A 17,367-nucleotide genomic window follows, 5' to 3' on the forward strand; every position below is an offset into this window, starting at 1 on the left:
CAAATGATGGAAAAGGTCACTTTAGAGAGTGAAATGATAAAAAGATCACTAAGTTTCCCACATGATAAAAAGATCCATAATGAATTGTTAGTAATATTAATTTAATCCTTATAAATAATGAAGTGATGTTAAAAAAGGTCAGTTTTTAATGTTTCTGATTCCGATTTTGCCCTTAAAAGCCTAATATACGTTTATAACTTTGAAGCTCAAATCCTCTCTCTTTTTCTCTCTCTCTACCCAAGCTCCTGTCCAACGATCAGTACGATGAGGACAGCGATGAAGAGGCCGTGCTGTAGAAAGCCAAGGGCGTGGAGGAGAAGAAGTCGAGTTGAAGAAGCCGGAGCTCTGTTTCTCTACCGTCGCTTCGCATCTGGAGCAGGACGTGATTTGGATTTGAAATCAATTTCGAGCTTGGAAAATGTTGAAAATGGAGCGGTCGTTCCCGAGAGCGTCGTCCACTTATAGACCTCGAGAGTGTCAATGGCGAAGAACGATGCATCGTTGGGATCAGTGGATGAGTTCTTGAAGCAGTGCCAGCAATCCGGCGAGCCTTCAATGGTCGACGTCTCCAGAGATCGGAGCCAAACGCGCACGAGGCTCTACATGATCTCCTTACCAACGGGTTTGATTCTCTTCTCAATTCTCCCTAGCTTTTTTTTTTCTTCAGCTTTGGTATTTGTAGTTGTAGTGAACTGAAGGTTTTGGAACTTGGAATTGGAATCAGGTACTACACGACGCGGTTGTGGATTGGAACACTGCCTCAGATGTTCGCTCTGATTGTGGATACGGGAAGTACTAGTCACTTATGTGCCTTGTTCTGACTGTGAAGCATGCGATAACCATCAGGTTCGGCTTCATTTCCATGCTTGAATTAGTCAATAACTTAGTTACTTTTGTGATTATTACGATGGTTGAGGGTCATTTAATAAGAGCTTAGCGATTAATGTGCTTAATTAAAATTAAGTATGAAGCTTTTGACAAGAAGGTAGGAACCAAAAGAATTCGAAATCAGATTCACTAGTTTAGCTGTGTTTCCTTCATTTCTTTTGTTTAGAGCCGGAAAAATTATGTTTATGTACTTCTGCTGTTATTTTTCTGCATCAAATGGTCTAGGGAATTATTGAACTTGTTTTTCAAAGCTGTAATTTTTGTGTAGTTATTAGTTTTTCATGGATTGAATGAAATTGGACTTGTTTGATTTGATTCTTTGGTAATTAGCTGTGAGAGTCATTAATTGTGCAAGGTTATTCGAGAACTGAAGTTCTGTTGTTTTTCCTTTGTGCTTGTTGAAATGATTCCTGTGGCATGCTGTTACGAAATTCATTTGTTGAATTAGAACAATCTAAATAGTTTGGATAGTTGTGCTTCATAATCTTTTATGTGCGGCAACTCATGTTCCATTGGATGACAGGAGAAATTGTTTGATTGCTGCTTTTGCTGAACTTGTCTGATATTCAGATTGTAAGGTTAAAGTTATAACTCCACTAAAAACACACCCGGTGCTCTATTCTTGTTTTCTTGGCCAATTTCTTTCAAGCATTTAGAGTACTTATTACAATACAATGTATGTAAACTTGGTTTGATCTTGATGGGAATAATAGTGTTTAAGGCAAAGTATGAGCCCAATCAACTGAAGCCATCAAGTCGTACCAAAATATTAGTTTTCTTCAATGTAGGACGTGTCTAGCCATGAATCAGAAGTTCTCACGTTCCTTTGTTGCTATTGCAAAAGTTCAATGTGCATATTTTTGCTCTAAGGGATAGTAATCAGTTATCAGTGATTCATTTACGTCATGGACCAGCTTGTTGCTAAAGGTGTTATCAGTGATTCATTTTTATGTGTTATGGAGGAATGGGTGTAGGTGGGGGCGTTATGGTTCTAGGTGGGATTAAATCCCCCCGGGATATGGTGCTTGCCCATTTGGATCCTTTTTGCAGGTACATACTTTCATAATGCCTTTAATTTAGTTTGTTTTATTGAGTAATGTGTTTTCTTCATCTCACATATACACTTTATTTTTGGGGCAACATGTAATAACCCGAAAATTAGTGTCAACTATAGAGTACTATATTATTAGTTATATTCGAAATGTCTTACTTTGTTATTAAGCTCAAGACTCTCATCCATATTATTTTTATGATGCATGTCATTTTAGTACTAATTATTGATATTTTCTTTTTACCTTAACAAAGCACTAAAGTTTTTTTTTGAGGGAAATGAAATAGATTTCATTGACTTACAAGTCATTACAATCAATGGATATAAGCTCCACCACATTTGGAGGAGGTACAGTAAAGAACTGCATAAAAAACTGCCCATGTCTAGCATCTTGTGCTAAAGTATGAGCCACTATGTTTGCTGCTCGGCGCACATGATGAACTTGCGCAAAGGATGCTAGCTGCAAGACCTCTCGAAGGTCACCTAATAGGTAGCCCAGCTCCGAATGATCAAAGGAGGCATGCACCACAGCTTGTACCAAGTCTTGACAATCAGTCTCCACTATCAGAGGGACAAATTGATGAGAGATAGCTAGCTGGACACCCACCAGCAGCGCTACCAGTTCCGCATGCCGAGCGGAAGAAGCTGCAGGAAGTGTGTGGCGAAAACCTCCCAAACAAGAGCCCTCAAAGTCTCGAAACACACCCCCAACACCTACACTCCCATCCGCAGTGCTAAAAGCCGCATCCACATTTAGTTTGATCATCCCTATAGGAGGCTTCTTCCATCTAACATTCTGTATTGGAGATGCTAGGCGAGAAGATGAATGAGCAACCTTAAATTCCTCCCACCATCCTAGAGTAAGTGGCACAACTTCCGAAGCTAACTTAGCTTCATCTCCCCACACTTTCGCGTTTCGATTACGCCAAGTTGCCCAAATCACCATCAACAAGGTAGCAAAGGTAGTAGGGGACTGAGAATAAGAAGCTACTAACCACTCTATCACGCTTGCAGAAGAGGGAACAGTGGGAATATTTGCCAATTGAAGAAAGGATTTTGCATGAGAGCAATCTCTTAATGCATGTAGAGGGGACTCAATTTCTTCGTCACAGAATGGGCATTGGGTATCAATGTCTATACCCCTTTCACTTAGCCGACTCCGAGATGGAAGAATATTGGACGCCGCCTTCCATACACAAATTTTAACCTTCCCCGGGACCGGGGCTTGCCAAATCCTGTTCCAAAGCTCGGCACTAGGGTTAGGCATGCTAGAATTCTCACCCAAAACTCTATCCCGTGCTATATGGTAGGCGGATTTGACGGTGAAGCCTCCCTTCTTATCACCAGACCAAATCCACCGATCAGCATGCATACGATTACTAAGCGGTAGCGCCAAGATCTTTTGTGTAATATGTAAAGGGAAGAGCTCCTGTAGTAAAGCCTGGTTCCAAACACCTGGAGATAAAATAAGATCTGAAACCATATTAACTCGAGGAGTATAGAAAGAAGTCAAATCCTCCCCTATCAACCAAGGATCAGTCCACACGTTGGTGGACTTACCATCCCCAATATGACGCCGAATACCGGCCTGCAGAATATCTCTACCATTCAGAATGCTCCGCCAAGCATAGGATGGAGCTGAACCAACCTCCGCATCCCAAAAAGTACAATGGGGAAAATAGATTGCCTTCAACAGCTTACCAACCAAAGACCCAGGATCTTGAATTAGACGCCATCCTTGTTTAGCTAACATAGCCAGATTAAAAGCAAACAGATGACGAAATCCCATTCCACCCATCACTTTAGGTTTACATAACTCATCCCAAGCTCTCCAATGCATAGCTTTTTTATCTTCTGTACTCCCCCACCAAAATTGGGCACAAAGTTGGTGGAGTTCATGGATCAAATTCTGCGGTAGAAGGTAGCAATTCATAGTGTACAGGGGCATTGCCTGTGCTATGACTTTTATCAGGATCTCCTTACCAGCTGCACTTAATAATTTGGTACGCCAACCTGTAAGCTTCTTTGACAAATTATCTTTGATATAAGCAAAAGTGTCAGCTTTCGATCTACCTACCAGAGTAGGAATGCCAAGATACTTCTCATGCTTGTCCACTACCTGAACGTCTAGAATGTCAGCCAATGAGCGCTGTAGAATGGAAGGCACACTCCCACTAAATACCACACTACTCTTTTGCAAGTTAATCTTTTGCCCCGAAGCTCTCTCATAGACATTTAATATATTCCGAATCAAAAGGCAATCCTGAGAAGAAGCATTAGAGTACAACATACTATCATCTGCAAAAAGCAAATGACTAATAACAGGGGCCCCATCACAAACCCGCAACCCTTGCCACTGACCATTAGCCACAGAGTGAGAAATAAGGGTTGACAATCCTTCAGCACATAATAGAAATAAATAAGGAGAGATGGGATCACCTTGCCTCAATCCTCGATGAGGAGTAACAAACCCGCTTGGAATCCCATTAATGAGGAAAGAATACCGGACTGTGGAGAGGCAGAACATGATCAAATCCACCCATTGAACCGCAAATCCCATTTTGAGCATTATTTTCCTGAGGAAATCCCACTCCAAACGGTCGTAGGCTTTAGTAATATCCAATTTGAGAGCCAAAAATCCTTCCTGGCCTCTTCGCAACTTATTCATATAATGAGCAAGTTCAGTGGCCACTAAAGTATTGTCAGAGATTAACCTATCTGGGACAAACGCACTCTGCTGTGGGGAGATAATGGCCGGTAATAGCACTTTCAATCTATTAGCCAACACCTTTGAAGCTATTTTGTAAAGGACATTGCATAAAGAAATAGGTCGTAGTTGTGACATATGCTGTACTTCTTTCACCTTCGGAATCAAAACCACATGAGTAAAGTTCAAATCCGAAGGCATATCCTTAGTTGTCAACAAAGAAATCACTGCTCTACTAACCTCTGACCCCACAAGATCCCAGTACTTCTGGAAAAAGAAGGGAGACATGCCATCCGGTCCAGGTGCTTTGGAGGGATGCATTTGGAAGAGGGCATTTCGAACCTCCTCCATACTATAAGGAGCCAATAACGACTCGTTCATTTCGACAGTAACTCTTGAACCAATTGTCTGCAACACCACTTCTTGAGCTCTAACATCTGGTGCCTGACTAGCATAAACCTGCTGGAAGTATTTCATAACCACGTCTTCAATGTCATTAGAGGAAGTCTGCCATACCCCATTATCATCAAACAAACCTTTAATCTTATTCTTCTGCTTACGATTCGAGGCTCTTTGGTGGAAAAATTTAGAGTTCCTATCTCCATCTTTAAGCCAAATTGCACGTGATCGTTGACGCCAATAAGTTTCATCAATGGACATCAACTCACTCAATCGCCGAGATAACTGGAGCTTTTCAGCTTGGTCACCCGAGTCAAAAGGCTTCTGCAGCAGCAAATCCAATCGGCATCGGACCGAATCCAACTCTTCCCTCCTACTTTTGAAAGTTGTTCTGTCCCAATCCAACAACGTCTTTCCCGTATCCTTTATTTTTCGACACACTTGCACTATCGGGCTCCCATTCTGGGGTACCGTCCAGGCCTCCTCCACAACCTGGGTAAAAGATTCATGGGAACACCACATTTCTTCGAATCGAAACCGCCTCCTGCCTCTATGATGCACAATCTGTTCCGTTCGGACTTCCAGAAGCATAGGAACGTGGTCAGATCTGCTAGGGGGCAAGTGAACTACCCTGGAAAAGCCGAAAGCCCCTTGCCACGTTGAGGAACCAACAACCCTATCTAACCTCTCCTTTGTGTGGGCATCACTCCATGTGAAGGGTCCGCCAGCTGCCCCCAGGTCTACAAGATTGCAGTCCAGCAAAGCTTGGCGAAATGCGTTCATCTGTTGCTGACTTCGGAGCCTTCCTCCAGATTTCTCACTCAGTTCCAATATCTCATTAAAATCCCCGGCTACGATCCATTTGTCTGTCGATCGGCGCGCGAGGGAACGGAGCAGATCCCATGAGAGATGTCGCTGCCCTGTCTCCGGGTGCCCATAAAAACCAGTGAACCGCCATTGGATGTCATCAGGCCCTTTCACATCCACATCAATGAAGAAAAAGTTTACGTCTCGTACAGTTACCGTGATCGAATCATCATAAAGGAGGGCAAGCCCTCCAGCACGATCCACTCTATCGAAATGGATTATGTTTGGCAGCCCCACCGCCTGGGGAAGAGATTGATGCTGCGGCTTGGTGCAATGAGTTTCACTCAGGAAGACAAGACGAGGCTGGTGCTTCTGGGTAAGAAGTTTGAGCGCATGCCGGGTCTTCCGATTCACGATTCCTTGGCAATTCCAGACCAAGATATTCATCTTTCACCAAAGAAGACGAGTTGTCTTCTTCCTCCGGGCCGTAAACGGCTATGCAGAAACCCTAGAACCCGGGCGGCAAAACCCTAGGTTTCAAGAAGTTTCACTTTTTTTCTCGATATGTTGAAATGAGAGTGATGATGTTTTTGTTATGTGGTGTAACAAAGCACTAAAGTTCTTTACTTATCAATTAGGTAAATGTGTATCTATATATTTATGGATGTGTGCATGTATATATATATATATATATAATTGGCAAAGCTGCTTTATGTTTTCTTTCTTTTACTACTCTTTTAATTTTACTCTTCCTTTTAATCATTTAACCTAACTAGTGGATTAGCCACTTGCATTACAATATTAGTCACTCACTTATCTTAGTGCTTAATTCTAGCCTATATATATCATTATGATCTGATCATACTCAACTTGAAGATCAAATGCAAAATTTGATCAAAAAACTCCCTTAGTTGAAGAGAAAACCCAACTAAAAGTTCCTCACACAAATCCTTCATCCTATTTCCCTTAAGAAGTTTCCTTTTGTGAACCTTTTGTGAAAGAAGTCCAAAGTTTGATCACAAGACCTTCTGAGTTCCTTAAGTAAGTACATGAATACATGAATACATTTCTATATTCTTTTGTCTTTAAGATTTATCAAACTACATAATCAATGTGATAAAATGGAAAAGGATCTGCTTTGCTGCAAACCTGTATTTTCGTATATAACAAAGTCTGTTTTGTTAAAACTATTTACAGTATTAAATTCCTCATCAAAAGTTCTTCAGTTTAGGCTTTTGAATCACTAAAAAAGGTTAAGAAATGAAGAAGTTATGGCTAATCAAAGTTTTCAACTTTTAAACTCGCTGGAAATCTCATACAGCCACTACAACTTCAAAAATTCATATCTCCCTCATTCCTTAATCATTTTCTACAAACTTTATATCAATTTGAAGCTTAGGACCTCTACTTGTGATCTGGAGAGTTTGAGAATTAATGGTAAAATACAAGGAACGTAAAGACTTAAACACCAAAGGTCAGTATCAAAAATATCGGTTTCTGCACTGTTATGGTTCTTCACCATTTCTGGACTATATCCCTCTGATCTGGACTACATGACTTATTCCATTGAATTCCTTGTGAAAAACCCTTTGAAATGGTGTACTCATTTGACTAATTCGGACTTGTGATGGACAATATAACACATCTTGAAGTTTGATGACTCTAATCGGAGAAACATGAACACGGTTGATGAACTTCAATGGATTTGGACATAAGAACTGAAATACTAACTATAATATAATTTTCTTAAATTGTGTATAGTTATTCATTTAATGCTTGTGCTTTATTATTACATATTTTACTTGATTTCAATTATGTATAAGCTTATTTGTAATTATGTTGTTTGCTAGTGAATTTACTTAATTGTGTTATACAATTATGTTACATATGTTTTCATATGAGATTATTCCTAAGTATATGTCTCTTTATGTGGGTGTACATATACATATATATTACGATCTATAATTCATAAAGATTGTATTTTGAGGATTTGATTATGTTTGAAAAGTACAATTGTGAAGCCGAGTGATTAGTATTACCCCGTACTTAAGTGAATTACTGGTAAATGTGTTTTGGTGTTATGAGGAGTTAGCCTGGGCCCTAGTCCCTACAGATAGTGCACTATTATACTCTTAGGAAAGAGGTGTTCTCCTTGAGTATACATACTTTGGATTTGTCCTCTGTATGCTGCGGCTTACCCGTGCTTTGGTATTATGGACCCTAGCACGTGGATTTATGATTTGTTACCAGTCAACCTGGCTTACTCGTGCTTTGGGTATAGTACGTTGGACCCTAGCACTTGTATTTATGATTTATTACCAGTTAATCCGAAAATTCACTAAGAAGAGAAGTGTACTTATATTATTTCGATCAAATATCTGTCTGTGATATATTATTAATATGTTACGATGATAAGTGAAAAAGAGAATTGAGCATGCATTTCTTTGAGGTTATTTCACATATTAATGCTGCAATATATTGTTGGTTCAATAAGGAGATGTGACTATATGATTTATTATAAACCATTCACACGGATGAATATATTTGTATATATGTGTGTGTGTATTGTGCGTATACATATACATATTTAAGAATTCGTATGAACATATAAATGGTTCCCGGTACATTTTTACTTGGTTATTCACTTTGATTTCCTATAAGACACATTAATATAAGAATGTATGTTGTGTACTTACTGGGCTTGTGTTGCTCATGATGCTACACCTTCTTGTTTTCAGGTAGCGATTAGACGCTTGGGGAAAATGGGGCGATTCTCTAAATAAATGAATGTTTTATTTTCTACCGCTTTCTCAAAAGAAATAATGTAATATATTTTGTTCAGCTTTAGTATTGTAAAAATAATAATTTCAATTTCTAATAAAAGTATTATTCAGACTTATTTGCAAATTCTTTTACTTTAATTTATCCATTGAGGAAGTTTTATTTGTAATAACCCACATCACGAATTCGGGTACCATATTTCAGTATAATATTGGTCTCGGGTTTGGGGTGTGACACAACAGTCCATATTACAATATTGAATTGATGGAGATACATGTGGCTGGAAAGGCTTTGAAGTTTTACCCAAAGGTGTTTGATGAAAAGCATGGAATTGTCTTGGATAGTGGAACGACGTATGCATACTCTCCAAAGGATGCTTTTATTGCATTTAAGGATGCTGTAAGACTTCATCTTTTGAGTTCCCTCATGTCTGTGTTTTTTTTTTTTGTTCTTTTGGTGATTCTTTTTGTATTATCTAAAGTCAAGCTTCTTTTAGATACCCATTGAAAAGTTTAAGTTTGGTTCCTAAAAAGTTTTAAGTTTGCCTCAAACTGATGTTCCTAGTAGAGTGAGCAGTTAGTTACTCCTAGGTTCCAAAGGCCAGAATATGAAGAGCGGCATTATATGATAAATGGAAAAATAGTTACATCTGTTAATGTGAAAAAGATTGTTGTAATGTTATGTATGTTCAAGCTTAGTCTTGTGTGTACTAAATTCATGGAAGCAGTAAGGTAGTACGCATACATGATCCAACACACTGGGTTCAAGAATCATGGTGGTTACTACTGCCACTAAATTCTTAGGGTTCTGGTTTTGCCATCAATTTGTTCATTTCTCAAAAGTGCCACTTTAGCTGATTTTGTTGCTATTGCTTTGTTCTCATCATCTAGATCACTGTATAGAGGGCTAGGGGAGCAATGACTGCAGAGTGGAATGCCAGGTTTGTTTGCTACTTTTGCTGCTTTAATAAAACTTTGGAGAAGTGACTAAAGAATTTGATAATTCTTGATCTCTTAGATAAAAATTGCTCTGGAATGGTAGCGTGGAGAAAGATTGAGTATTGATGTTTTGCTGCCGTCTTGATCTTAAAAGTAAGCACAAAGTTTTTTCTCTGTACTACAGAGTACTCTCGTAATTTCGTGAAGTTATTCCAGAGGCAGTACTCTTTTCTCTTCTTCCATTTTGATGTTTCGTTACTTGAGCGCATATCTCTTGTGTTTATTTGTCCTTGTTTGTAGTTCCCTGATGACCTGAACTTACCATGTGGGGTACTCCGTCTTAACTCTTAACCCAAATGGAGGTCATGGAAGCCAGAGTGGGTATGATGAACTCATAAAAGTATTCTACTTTTATTATCTTAGCATATTTACTGCTGAATGACTAAGTAATGATGAAATCTTTTGGTAAAATGTTAGTACCTACCACTAGTTTGACACAATGGTGATTAAAACAGTTGTAACTAAATGAATTCTGAGTTCTTTTATCATTGGGATATAGGAGTTGCTTATTGATATTCTGTTATTGCTAGAAAATCACTAATTCATTGTGTTGATTCTTCTCTAAAGAAGAGGAGTGAGGCCAAAATAGTGTGTTAATAGAGTTATTATGGTCGAGTTTATCTTTTGTTTTACTATCAACTACGAAAGCGCATTTCTGACCACTATAAAATCAATCTAATATTTTTGATTAGTTCGACACATTAATGTTAATTTTACTGATCTTTATCATATAATCTAATATTCTGTTTTTCTGATAAATCAGGTTATGGTGGGAAGTTCTCTACCAGGTCACCAGCAGGAACACAAGCCTAAGAAGCAGAGAATCGATTCAGTGTCATCTCCGATTGTCCCTATCATTGTCAACTCTGTGATTGGTGAAGAAATGAAGGGCTACAGTGGATTAAAACCCTTCATGATGACTACTTCCTTCCACGGAGACAATTCAAATTCTCTGAGCCACCTGATGCATCAGACCTTTAAAAATTCAACTTTTGAGAGTAACTCATTGGTAGCAGAAGAAGAGTACTCCAAAGGCTCTGGCCAATCAAACTGTGAAGTTTCTTGTTGATCATGATTCCACGGTCTCCTTGTGTGATAGTTGTACCCGAATGGTTTTCTTCAGACTTGGTGACATCTAGGCTCACTCAACACTTACTTCCATTGTATTTGGCCAATGAAAAGATGTTTACTCAACCTAGCTGCATATGTGCAATATTTATATCATTTGCAGTCAGCCTCTTGTTGTATTTCCTTTATTCAATAATAGATGTAGCTCTGCTATTTTTAAGAGTCAAGACTCATAACACTCCTATATGTTCACAGTTAATCTATGTTTTTTATTCATGTCATCATACAAGTTTGTTTTAGCTGACATGTAATGTGACCCGATCAGTGACTTGATAAGTGGTGATTGAAAGTGACTTGATGAGTCACATGTCATTGACAGTTACTTGGTCAGTGACTTTGACAGTTACATGATCATGATTGTGACATGGCCAGTAACATAGTCAGTGACCTGAGGTTACAGTGACTTGGTCAGTGGCTTTGACATTTACATGATCATGATTGTGACATGGTCAGTAACATAGTCAGTGACTTGAGATTACAGCAATGGATGCATTTAGTATCCATGATTCAAAATGTCAGTTACATGGTCAGTTACATACATTGTAAGTTACATGATCAGTTACATACATTGTAAGTGACATGGTCATTTACATGATCAGTTATATAATTTGTGACATGGTCATTTACATGATCAGTTATATAATCTGTGACATGAGGTTAACACACGTTGCCAAGGAGTTGGCCCAGTAAAGTCACAGGCCATGTCAATGACAATGTCAGTGACATGATCAATTACATGGTCAGTTACATGATCAGTTACATAATCTGTGACATGAGGTTAACACACGTTCCCAAGGAGTTGGCCTTTTTCAGTGACTTCTCTGGCCAATGACTTGTCTAGCGACCTGGCCAGTGAGGTTGTCACAGGCCATGTCAGTGACATGATCAGTTACATGGTCAGTTACATATATTGTAAGTGACATGATCAGTTACATGTTCAGTTACATGATCAGTTACATACATTGTAAGTGACATGGTCAGTGACGTGTATAACAATAACATGGAAAGTGACATGCAACTTGGCTAGTGACATGGTCAGTGACTTTGTCGGTGATTTGAGGCTAACAGTAAATTAAATAATGCCATAGCCAGTGACGTAGTCGATAACTTGGCCAGGAATTAACAGCGACATGATTAGTGACTTTGTTGGAGGTTAACAGTGACTTTGTCAGGTATTTGTAGTGATATGGTTAGTGACTTGGCCATATCACTACAGCGACATAATAAGTGACATGCAACTTGGCCAGTAACATGGTCAGTGACTTGGCCAGGGATTGCCAGTGACATGTTCATGACTATGACATAGCCAGTGACATAACTTGGCCAGTGACTTGACCAGGGATTAACGGCGACATGATCAGTGACTTGACTAGATTATGAAACATCATATGCTCATTCAATAAGACAACGTCTGTCCCTATTTGCAGAGACAATGTGATAGCTGAAGCAAATCCTAATGTCATATATGATCTAAACAATAACACCAGGTCAAGTATGAGGTTTATTAGGCTACCGTGCTCTACATAGCCAATATAAAATGATGAAGATGTTCTTACAGATAATCAATCACTTTTTATATTGAACAAAAGCATAAGCTGGACATATAAAATGATGTCCCTGAATGTAACATCTGACATAAAGAAGCATATGCTGAAAATGAAAAATAACAAAAATTGGTGCAGTAGTCTAATTTGGAAGCACAAAGCTATATCTCATGACATAGCTTTCACCATGGTACTCACGATTAATTTATTATATACACGTCTTCAAAAGGAAAGCTGGGCTTCGATATCAGAGTACCATAGTCCCCAACCAAAATAAGAAAAACCTGTAAAGGAAGCCAAAGTCAGTTCAACACTACTAAAGACAAAACATTGATATAATTAAGTTCCGTAGAGTAAAATCAGTAAATAGCTAAACTCACCTTGATGTCGTGTCATCATAGCTCCTATTGGGTATCCTGAAGCATTGCCGGTAAGAACCACATATTTGACACTTCATAAAGATAATTTGACACACACAAATATGAAGTAGACGATAGTGACGACAATTCCAAGCAAGAAATGAAATTTAAATCAAATTTGTATATGCACATAAGGTGAAGCTTCTCTAAGATTGGTGTGCACATATTAAAAAAATGATAACAGTAACCTATATAAGTGAACCTACCAAATGTAAAATGGAAGGAATCATTCACAATACACAAATAGATCATAAGCCTCCAAAACATTGGTCCTTACCAATTATAGAAGCACAATGCATATCTGTATAGGTTCATCGCCAGTAAGCAGTTCCCATATAACAATCCTAAACGAGTAAACATCAATCTACAATATCAAAATAACAACACATGACAACTCGGAAGCTAGTCACCAATTTGAAGAGTCAATAATCATAAGAGCCCGAAACTTCAACATATGTATAAAGGTGGCATCAGTATTACCTTCTCTGTCACCATATGACTTTTCCCATTAAAAGCTCAGGTGCCATCCAAGGCAAAGTTCCATGAACAGCTCCAGACACTAATGTCTGTTGTTTGACTTTGATTTACAATCCCAAATCACCAATCTAAAGAATGCACATATGATGCGAGTCCCAACACATGCATGGTTAGAAAAACTATGGGTGAAAAAATTTGACAATGCAAGCACCCAATAATGCAGATCATCGATTTCCAGCATCATATATCATCATTCCAGTACATGTAAGAAAATACATGCACTTACAGAATAAATGAATATGAAAAGGATTCCCGGATCAGAGTTACCATCAAGCTTTTACACCAAAACTAGAGCTCAATCTTCCAAATTCATGAACAGAACTAATACCCTACTAATCACAATATGAACATCGGATAAAATAAACCCCAAAATCTCCTTGTAAGGCATAACATTTCCACAAAGGAATGAAGTTCAGTAATTTATACCTTCATACGGAGATTGAGTCGGGCCAAAGATCATCACATTGAAATACCGCATATTGTCTTCCGATGGCGAAGCACTAATTCCCGGAGCTGTAAAATCACAACACAGTAAAACAAAATCTAGCAAACCCACAAATCCCCATAAAACCAAAAACCAAAAGCTCAATTCTTTACATTACATCAAAACAAAAACCCAACCAAACAATATCAAGCTCACACTTTTACGTGAATCGCTTTAACAAAACAAACAAAACCCCAAATCAAACTAATCAACAGCTCAATTCAACATTCCAGCTCCAAAAAAAACCGGTGACTAAGAATGAAGCACTAACCAGGTTCACTGAGGAGACGCTGAGTTTCCTGTGAGAATTCCAAAAAATTAAAAAATTAAACAAAATTGAAAATTTAAACCAGCCAAATTTAAAAATAAGAGTATTGAGGTCAGCTCCTCTAAGCTAATATAGAGAACATCACCAAAGAGAATCACACAAAAAAGGGCCAAACAATAAAAGGATACTTAAGAATGAAACAATAACAACGTACCTTCAGGACACCTTTCGCAAGGTAATATGATCTGTCCTCTCTCAACCAGCATCAAGTAATACATATATTGTTCCTAAACCATGATTCTCCACCACTAAGTGCAGCTTCGAAACGAAAGAATCGGAATGCCTAAAAACAAACACGATCAAACCAGTTTCCGGCAACAATTACAGTTCAAATTTTACTTCAACAATAAAACCTGGGCTTACCTTGATGGTGAGGTCGAGAGGGAGAGCCCAGGAGATGGAGTTGTGATTGGAGGCTCGTCGTCTCGCCGAGCTCTTACCGGCCTCGAGGAGCATCGATCTCAACTGCAGGGCGCGATCAATGAGCTTGATCTGATCGGTGTCGGAGTCACGGGAGTCGAGGATCCACTCGAAGGAGATATCGATGGTGAAGGGCGGCGAGTCGGAGAAGTCGAGGAAGGTCTCAAGGAGTCGCGGTCAAGGAGGTTGGGATGGTAAGGGTTTGTGGAGAGAGAGAGAGAGATTTTGGTAAAGAGTTGAATTTGAACGGATAACATATTAACGGAAGGGAGGGAGAGAGAGCCAGCGGTGGCAGTTTTTGTAATTAAGTTTAACTCTAGTGGTAGGTTGTTAATAGCTGACCTTAATTATCAGGAGGACATTTGTGGTGTCTGGATTATCATAAAGTACTTTAAAATGACCTTTTTTATCATTGTCCCTTTTTTTTTTTTTTTTTTTTTTCCTCAGGGTAGTTCTAGTTGAACCTCCAAATTTGATATTTGGACCTCTCCTATTAAACCTCAAATTTACTTTTTTAAATACTTAAAAAGCTAAATACACATTCTTAATTTTATCAAAAACCCTTGAACAATTACATCTTTGTCGATCTTCAACTATTTTTTGATGTTGTTGTTGTTGTTGGTTTTTTATTTTTTTATTTATTTATCTCTATCAATTCAACTACGAAGAATTTTGTAAGGGAGTTGCCTATTTTTTTTTGTGTACTTTCATCTATTTCTAGGTAATAAACTTAGTTTGTTGGTCGAAGCCCAAACTTTGTCTTTGATAGAGAATCAATGAATAAAAGGGAGAGGAGGTTCGCAGGGTCTTGATTACTTGCATTTTTATTTTAAAAATAGAAGTTAACATCTTTAGTTTTAAGAAAAAACTCTTGCCTCTCTCGAGCACACGATGACAAAACCCTAGAAAAAACAGTTTCCTCGTCGTTGGATGGTCCAAAGTCCTCAACATGCAATATTCTTTAGCATAGGCGTAGTAAGGGTGGTGGATATCGATTGTTGATAGTGGAGTCGTTTAATCGAATCATACTTGCTTTTCTTGAATCTGCAGCAGAGGAAAGCATGACTGATCGGCGCACAATGGTGGGTGGTTTGTGGATCCATCTGGGGAAACTACGGTCTATAAGCACGATCTGCCGTGGAGGCGTTGTGGCATTGTGGGTTTCTATGTTTGGATCGATTGCTTCCAATCGGCAACAAAGATCTTGGAGTCTGCTGGGGTTGTGGTTGCTCTTTAATAAGTTTTCTAGTGAAGTGGCTGCAGATGGAGGTAGGACGGTGGTCGGCGGCTGGTTGGTCGGGCCATACGTGGTCACATAAAGGCAAACATCCCTAGACTTTGATGATGGGAAAAGTGGAGGCTATTACTCATAGTGGTGGCTAGGTCGACCATTGGAATAGTCGTATGGTTCCAGATTGGTGGTTGATTAGTATTGGTTCGGTTTGTGATTGTGAGACTCTTTGTTTGTCCGAGTATCAGTTTATTGCCATCAGTATGCTGCGCCACATATTTTTGTCTTTCTCTGGTTGTGGTTTTTAGTTTTTGAAAATGTTTTTAGATTTCAAATAAGGCCACATTACTGTTAGTTAAGGTTGTGGTCATGGATTCCAACGAGTGGATGGATTCGGGTAGCTGGTTCATTGTTAATAGAACCAAGTCTCCTGCCGGCTTAAGGTCGTGCGTTTCCTGGAGATCCTGGGATGATCCACCCAATAGTTATCTATTGTACGTGGTCATTAATTGGGACCTATTTTGGTCAATTTAGCTTGATCACCTGGCCAATTCATGTTTCGTCGTTAGATCCATTGCCATGTTAGTGTATACTCTTTAGAGTGAGAATGTGTTGGATGAGTATAGAGTTATTTGTCTTTGGTTGTAATCTGTTGTTGGGTGCTGTGATTGCGATGTAATTGGAGATTTGCAGCTTATTTGAATGACCCTGTACATGTATATTGAAAGCTACTAAATTCCAACATCTCCATTCAATAGGATGAGTAATAGTTTCCCTCGAGGAATTTTATTTTTATTTTTATTTTTAACAAATTCAAAGCATATGATTATCTAGATACATTATATTAGCAAACTTGAATTAGAAAATCAAATCATTAATTTGATTCATACTTGTAAAAAGAGCATGAGCTTGTTAATTTCAATCAAATTGACGATTATAATTTCTGGCCATCTCTTTGACAATAATACATCTTTATTGATTTCCTAATAAACTAAAACAAATAATCAATTTGGTCATTTACACAACGTCAATATACTAATATATACTAATCATATTAAATGGTAACCTTAATATTGTCAAATAATAAGATATTTCATGATTTTTGAGAAGGGTTTTAGGTATTTTGAGTTGTGTATTTATTAAAATATTACAATAAGAAATTAAATCATTGGTATTGAGTAAGGAGTGTGTATTAAGTAGTTAGAGGTATTTTTTTTTAGGGAAAGGTAGGGGATGAAGCACCCCTAACCATTTGTATTATTGATGAATGAGATATCACTAGACCTTGGAGGGGACATAGTACCTAAACTTCTCATTTTCTATTAATAAAAAAAAAAAGTTAAGAGAGTTAAGCTTCTGTTAATCAGAAAATGGCAGAATGTAACCAGTTTTAGATGCTTATGTGAACTTCACAAAAGGGAGTTTGATCGGAAATAATAACTAATTGAAAATTTCAACAAACATGAGAGATTGAAGAGAGAATATAGTGAAATTAAAAAGAAAAATTGACGAGATTTGTCGTAAAGGTAAGAAGAGTATATGATTAGGCAAAGATTAACAATTAAAAAAAGATGAAGTTCTAAATATTAAATTTAGATATCCAACTAGAGCCACCGTTTTTCTTAAAAAAAACAAAAAACATCAA

The 17,367-nt window shown here is 38.2% G+C and overlaps 2 long non-coding RNA genes across 5 annotated transcripts; one reads left to right on the top strand and one right to left on the bottom strand.

The window, feature by feature from the left end:
* The first annotated feature begins 1,792 nt into the window (after positions 1-1,792).
* LOC133741135 (uncharacterized) lies at positions 1,793-10,958 on the top strand. Of its 3 annotated transcripts, none has more exons than XR_009861646.1 (5): positions 1,793-1,938; positions 8,876-9,032; positions 9,524-9,573; positions 9,651-9,952; positions 10,395-10,958. It is a non-coding gene; the product is annotated as an uncharacterized LOC133741135 (long non-coding RNA). The 3 variants fall into 3 exon arrangements; XR_009861647.1 differs by having other exon boundaries at positions 9,675-9,952; XR_009861643.1 differs by having other exon boundaries at positions 9,524-9,952.
* Positions 10,959-12,258: 1,300 nt separating this feature from the next.
* On the bottom strand, positions 12,259-16,699 carry LOC133741149 (uncharacterized). Of its 2 annotated transcripts, XR_009861653.1 has the most exons (8): positions 14,435-16,699; positions 14,226-14,354; positions 14,015-14,042; positions 13,686-13,772; positions 13,203-13,327; positions 13,000-13,086; positions 12,684-12,719; positions 12,259-12,587 (listed from the first exon to the last, which is right to left on the bottom strand). It is a non-coding gene; the product is annotated as an uncharacterized LOC133741149 (long non-coding RNA). The 2 variants fall into 2 exon arrangements; XR_009861651.1 differs by having other exon boundaries at positions 13,203-13,772.
* Positions 16,700-17,367: the final 668 nt, after the last annotated feature.

This window comes from Rosa rugosa, chromosome 1, assembly GCF_958449725.1.
Source record: "Rosa rugosa chromosome 1, drRosRugo1.1, whole genome shotgun sequence".
Classification (NCBI taxonomy): domain Eukaryota; kingdom Viridiplantae; phylum Streptophyta; class Magnoliopsida; order Rosales; family Rosaceae; genus Rosa; species Rosa rugosa.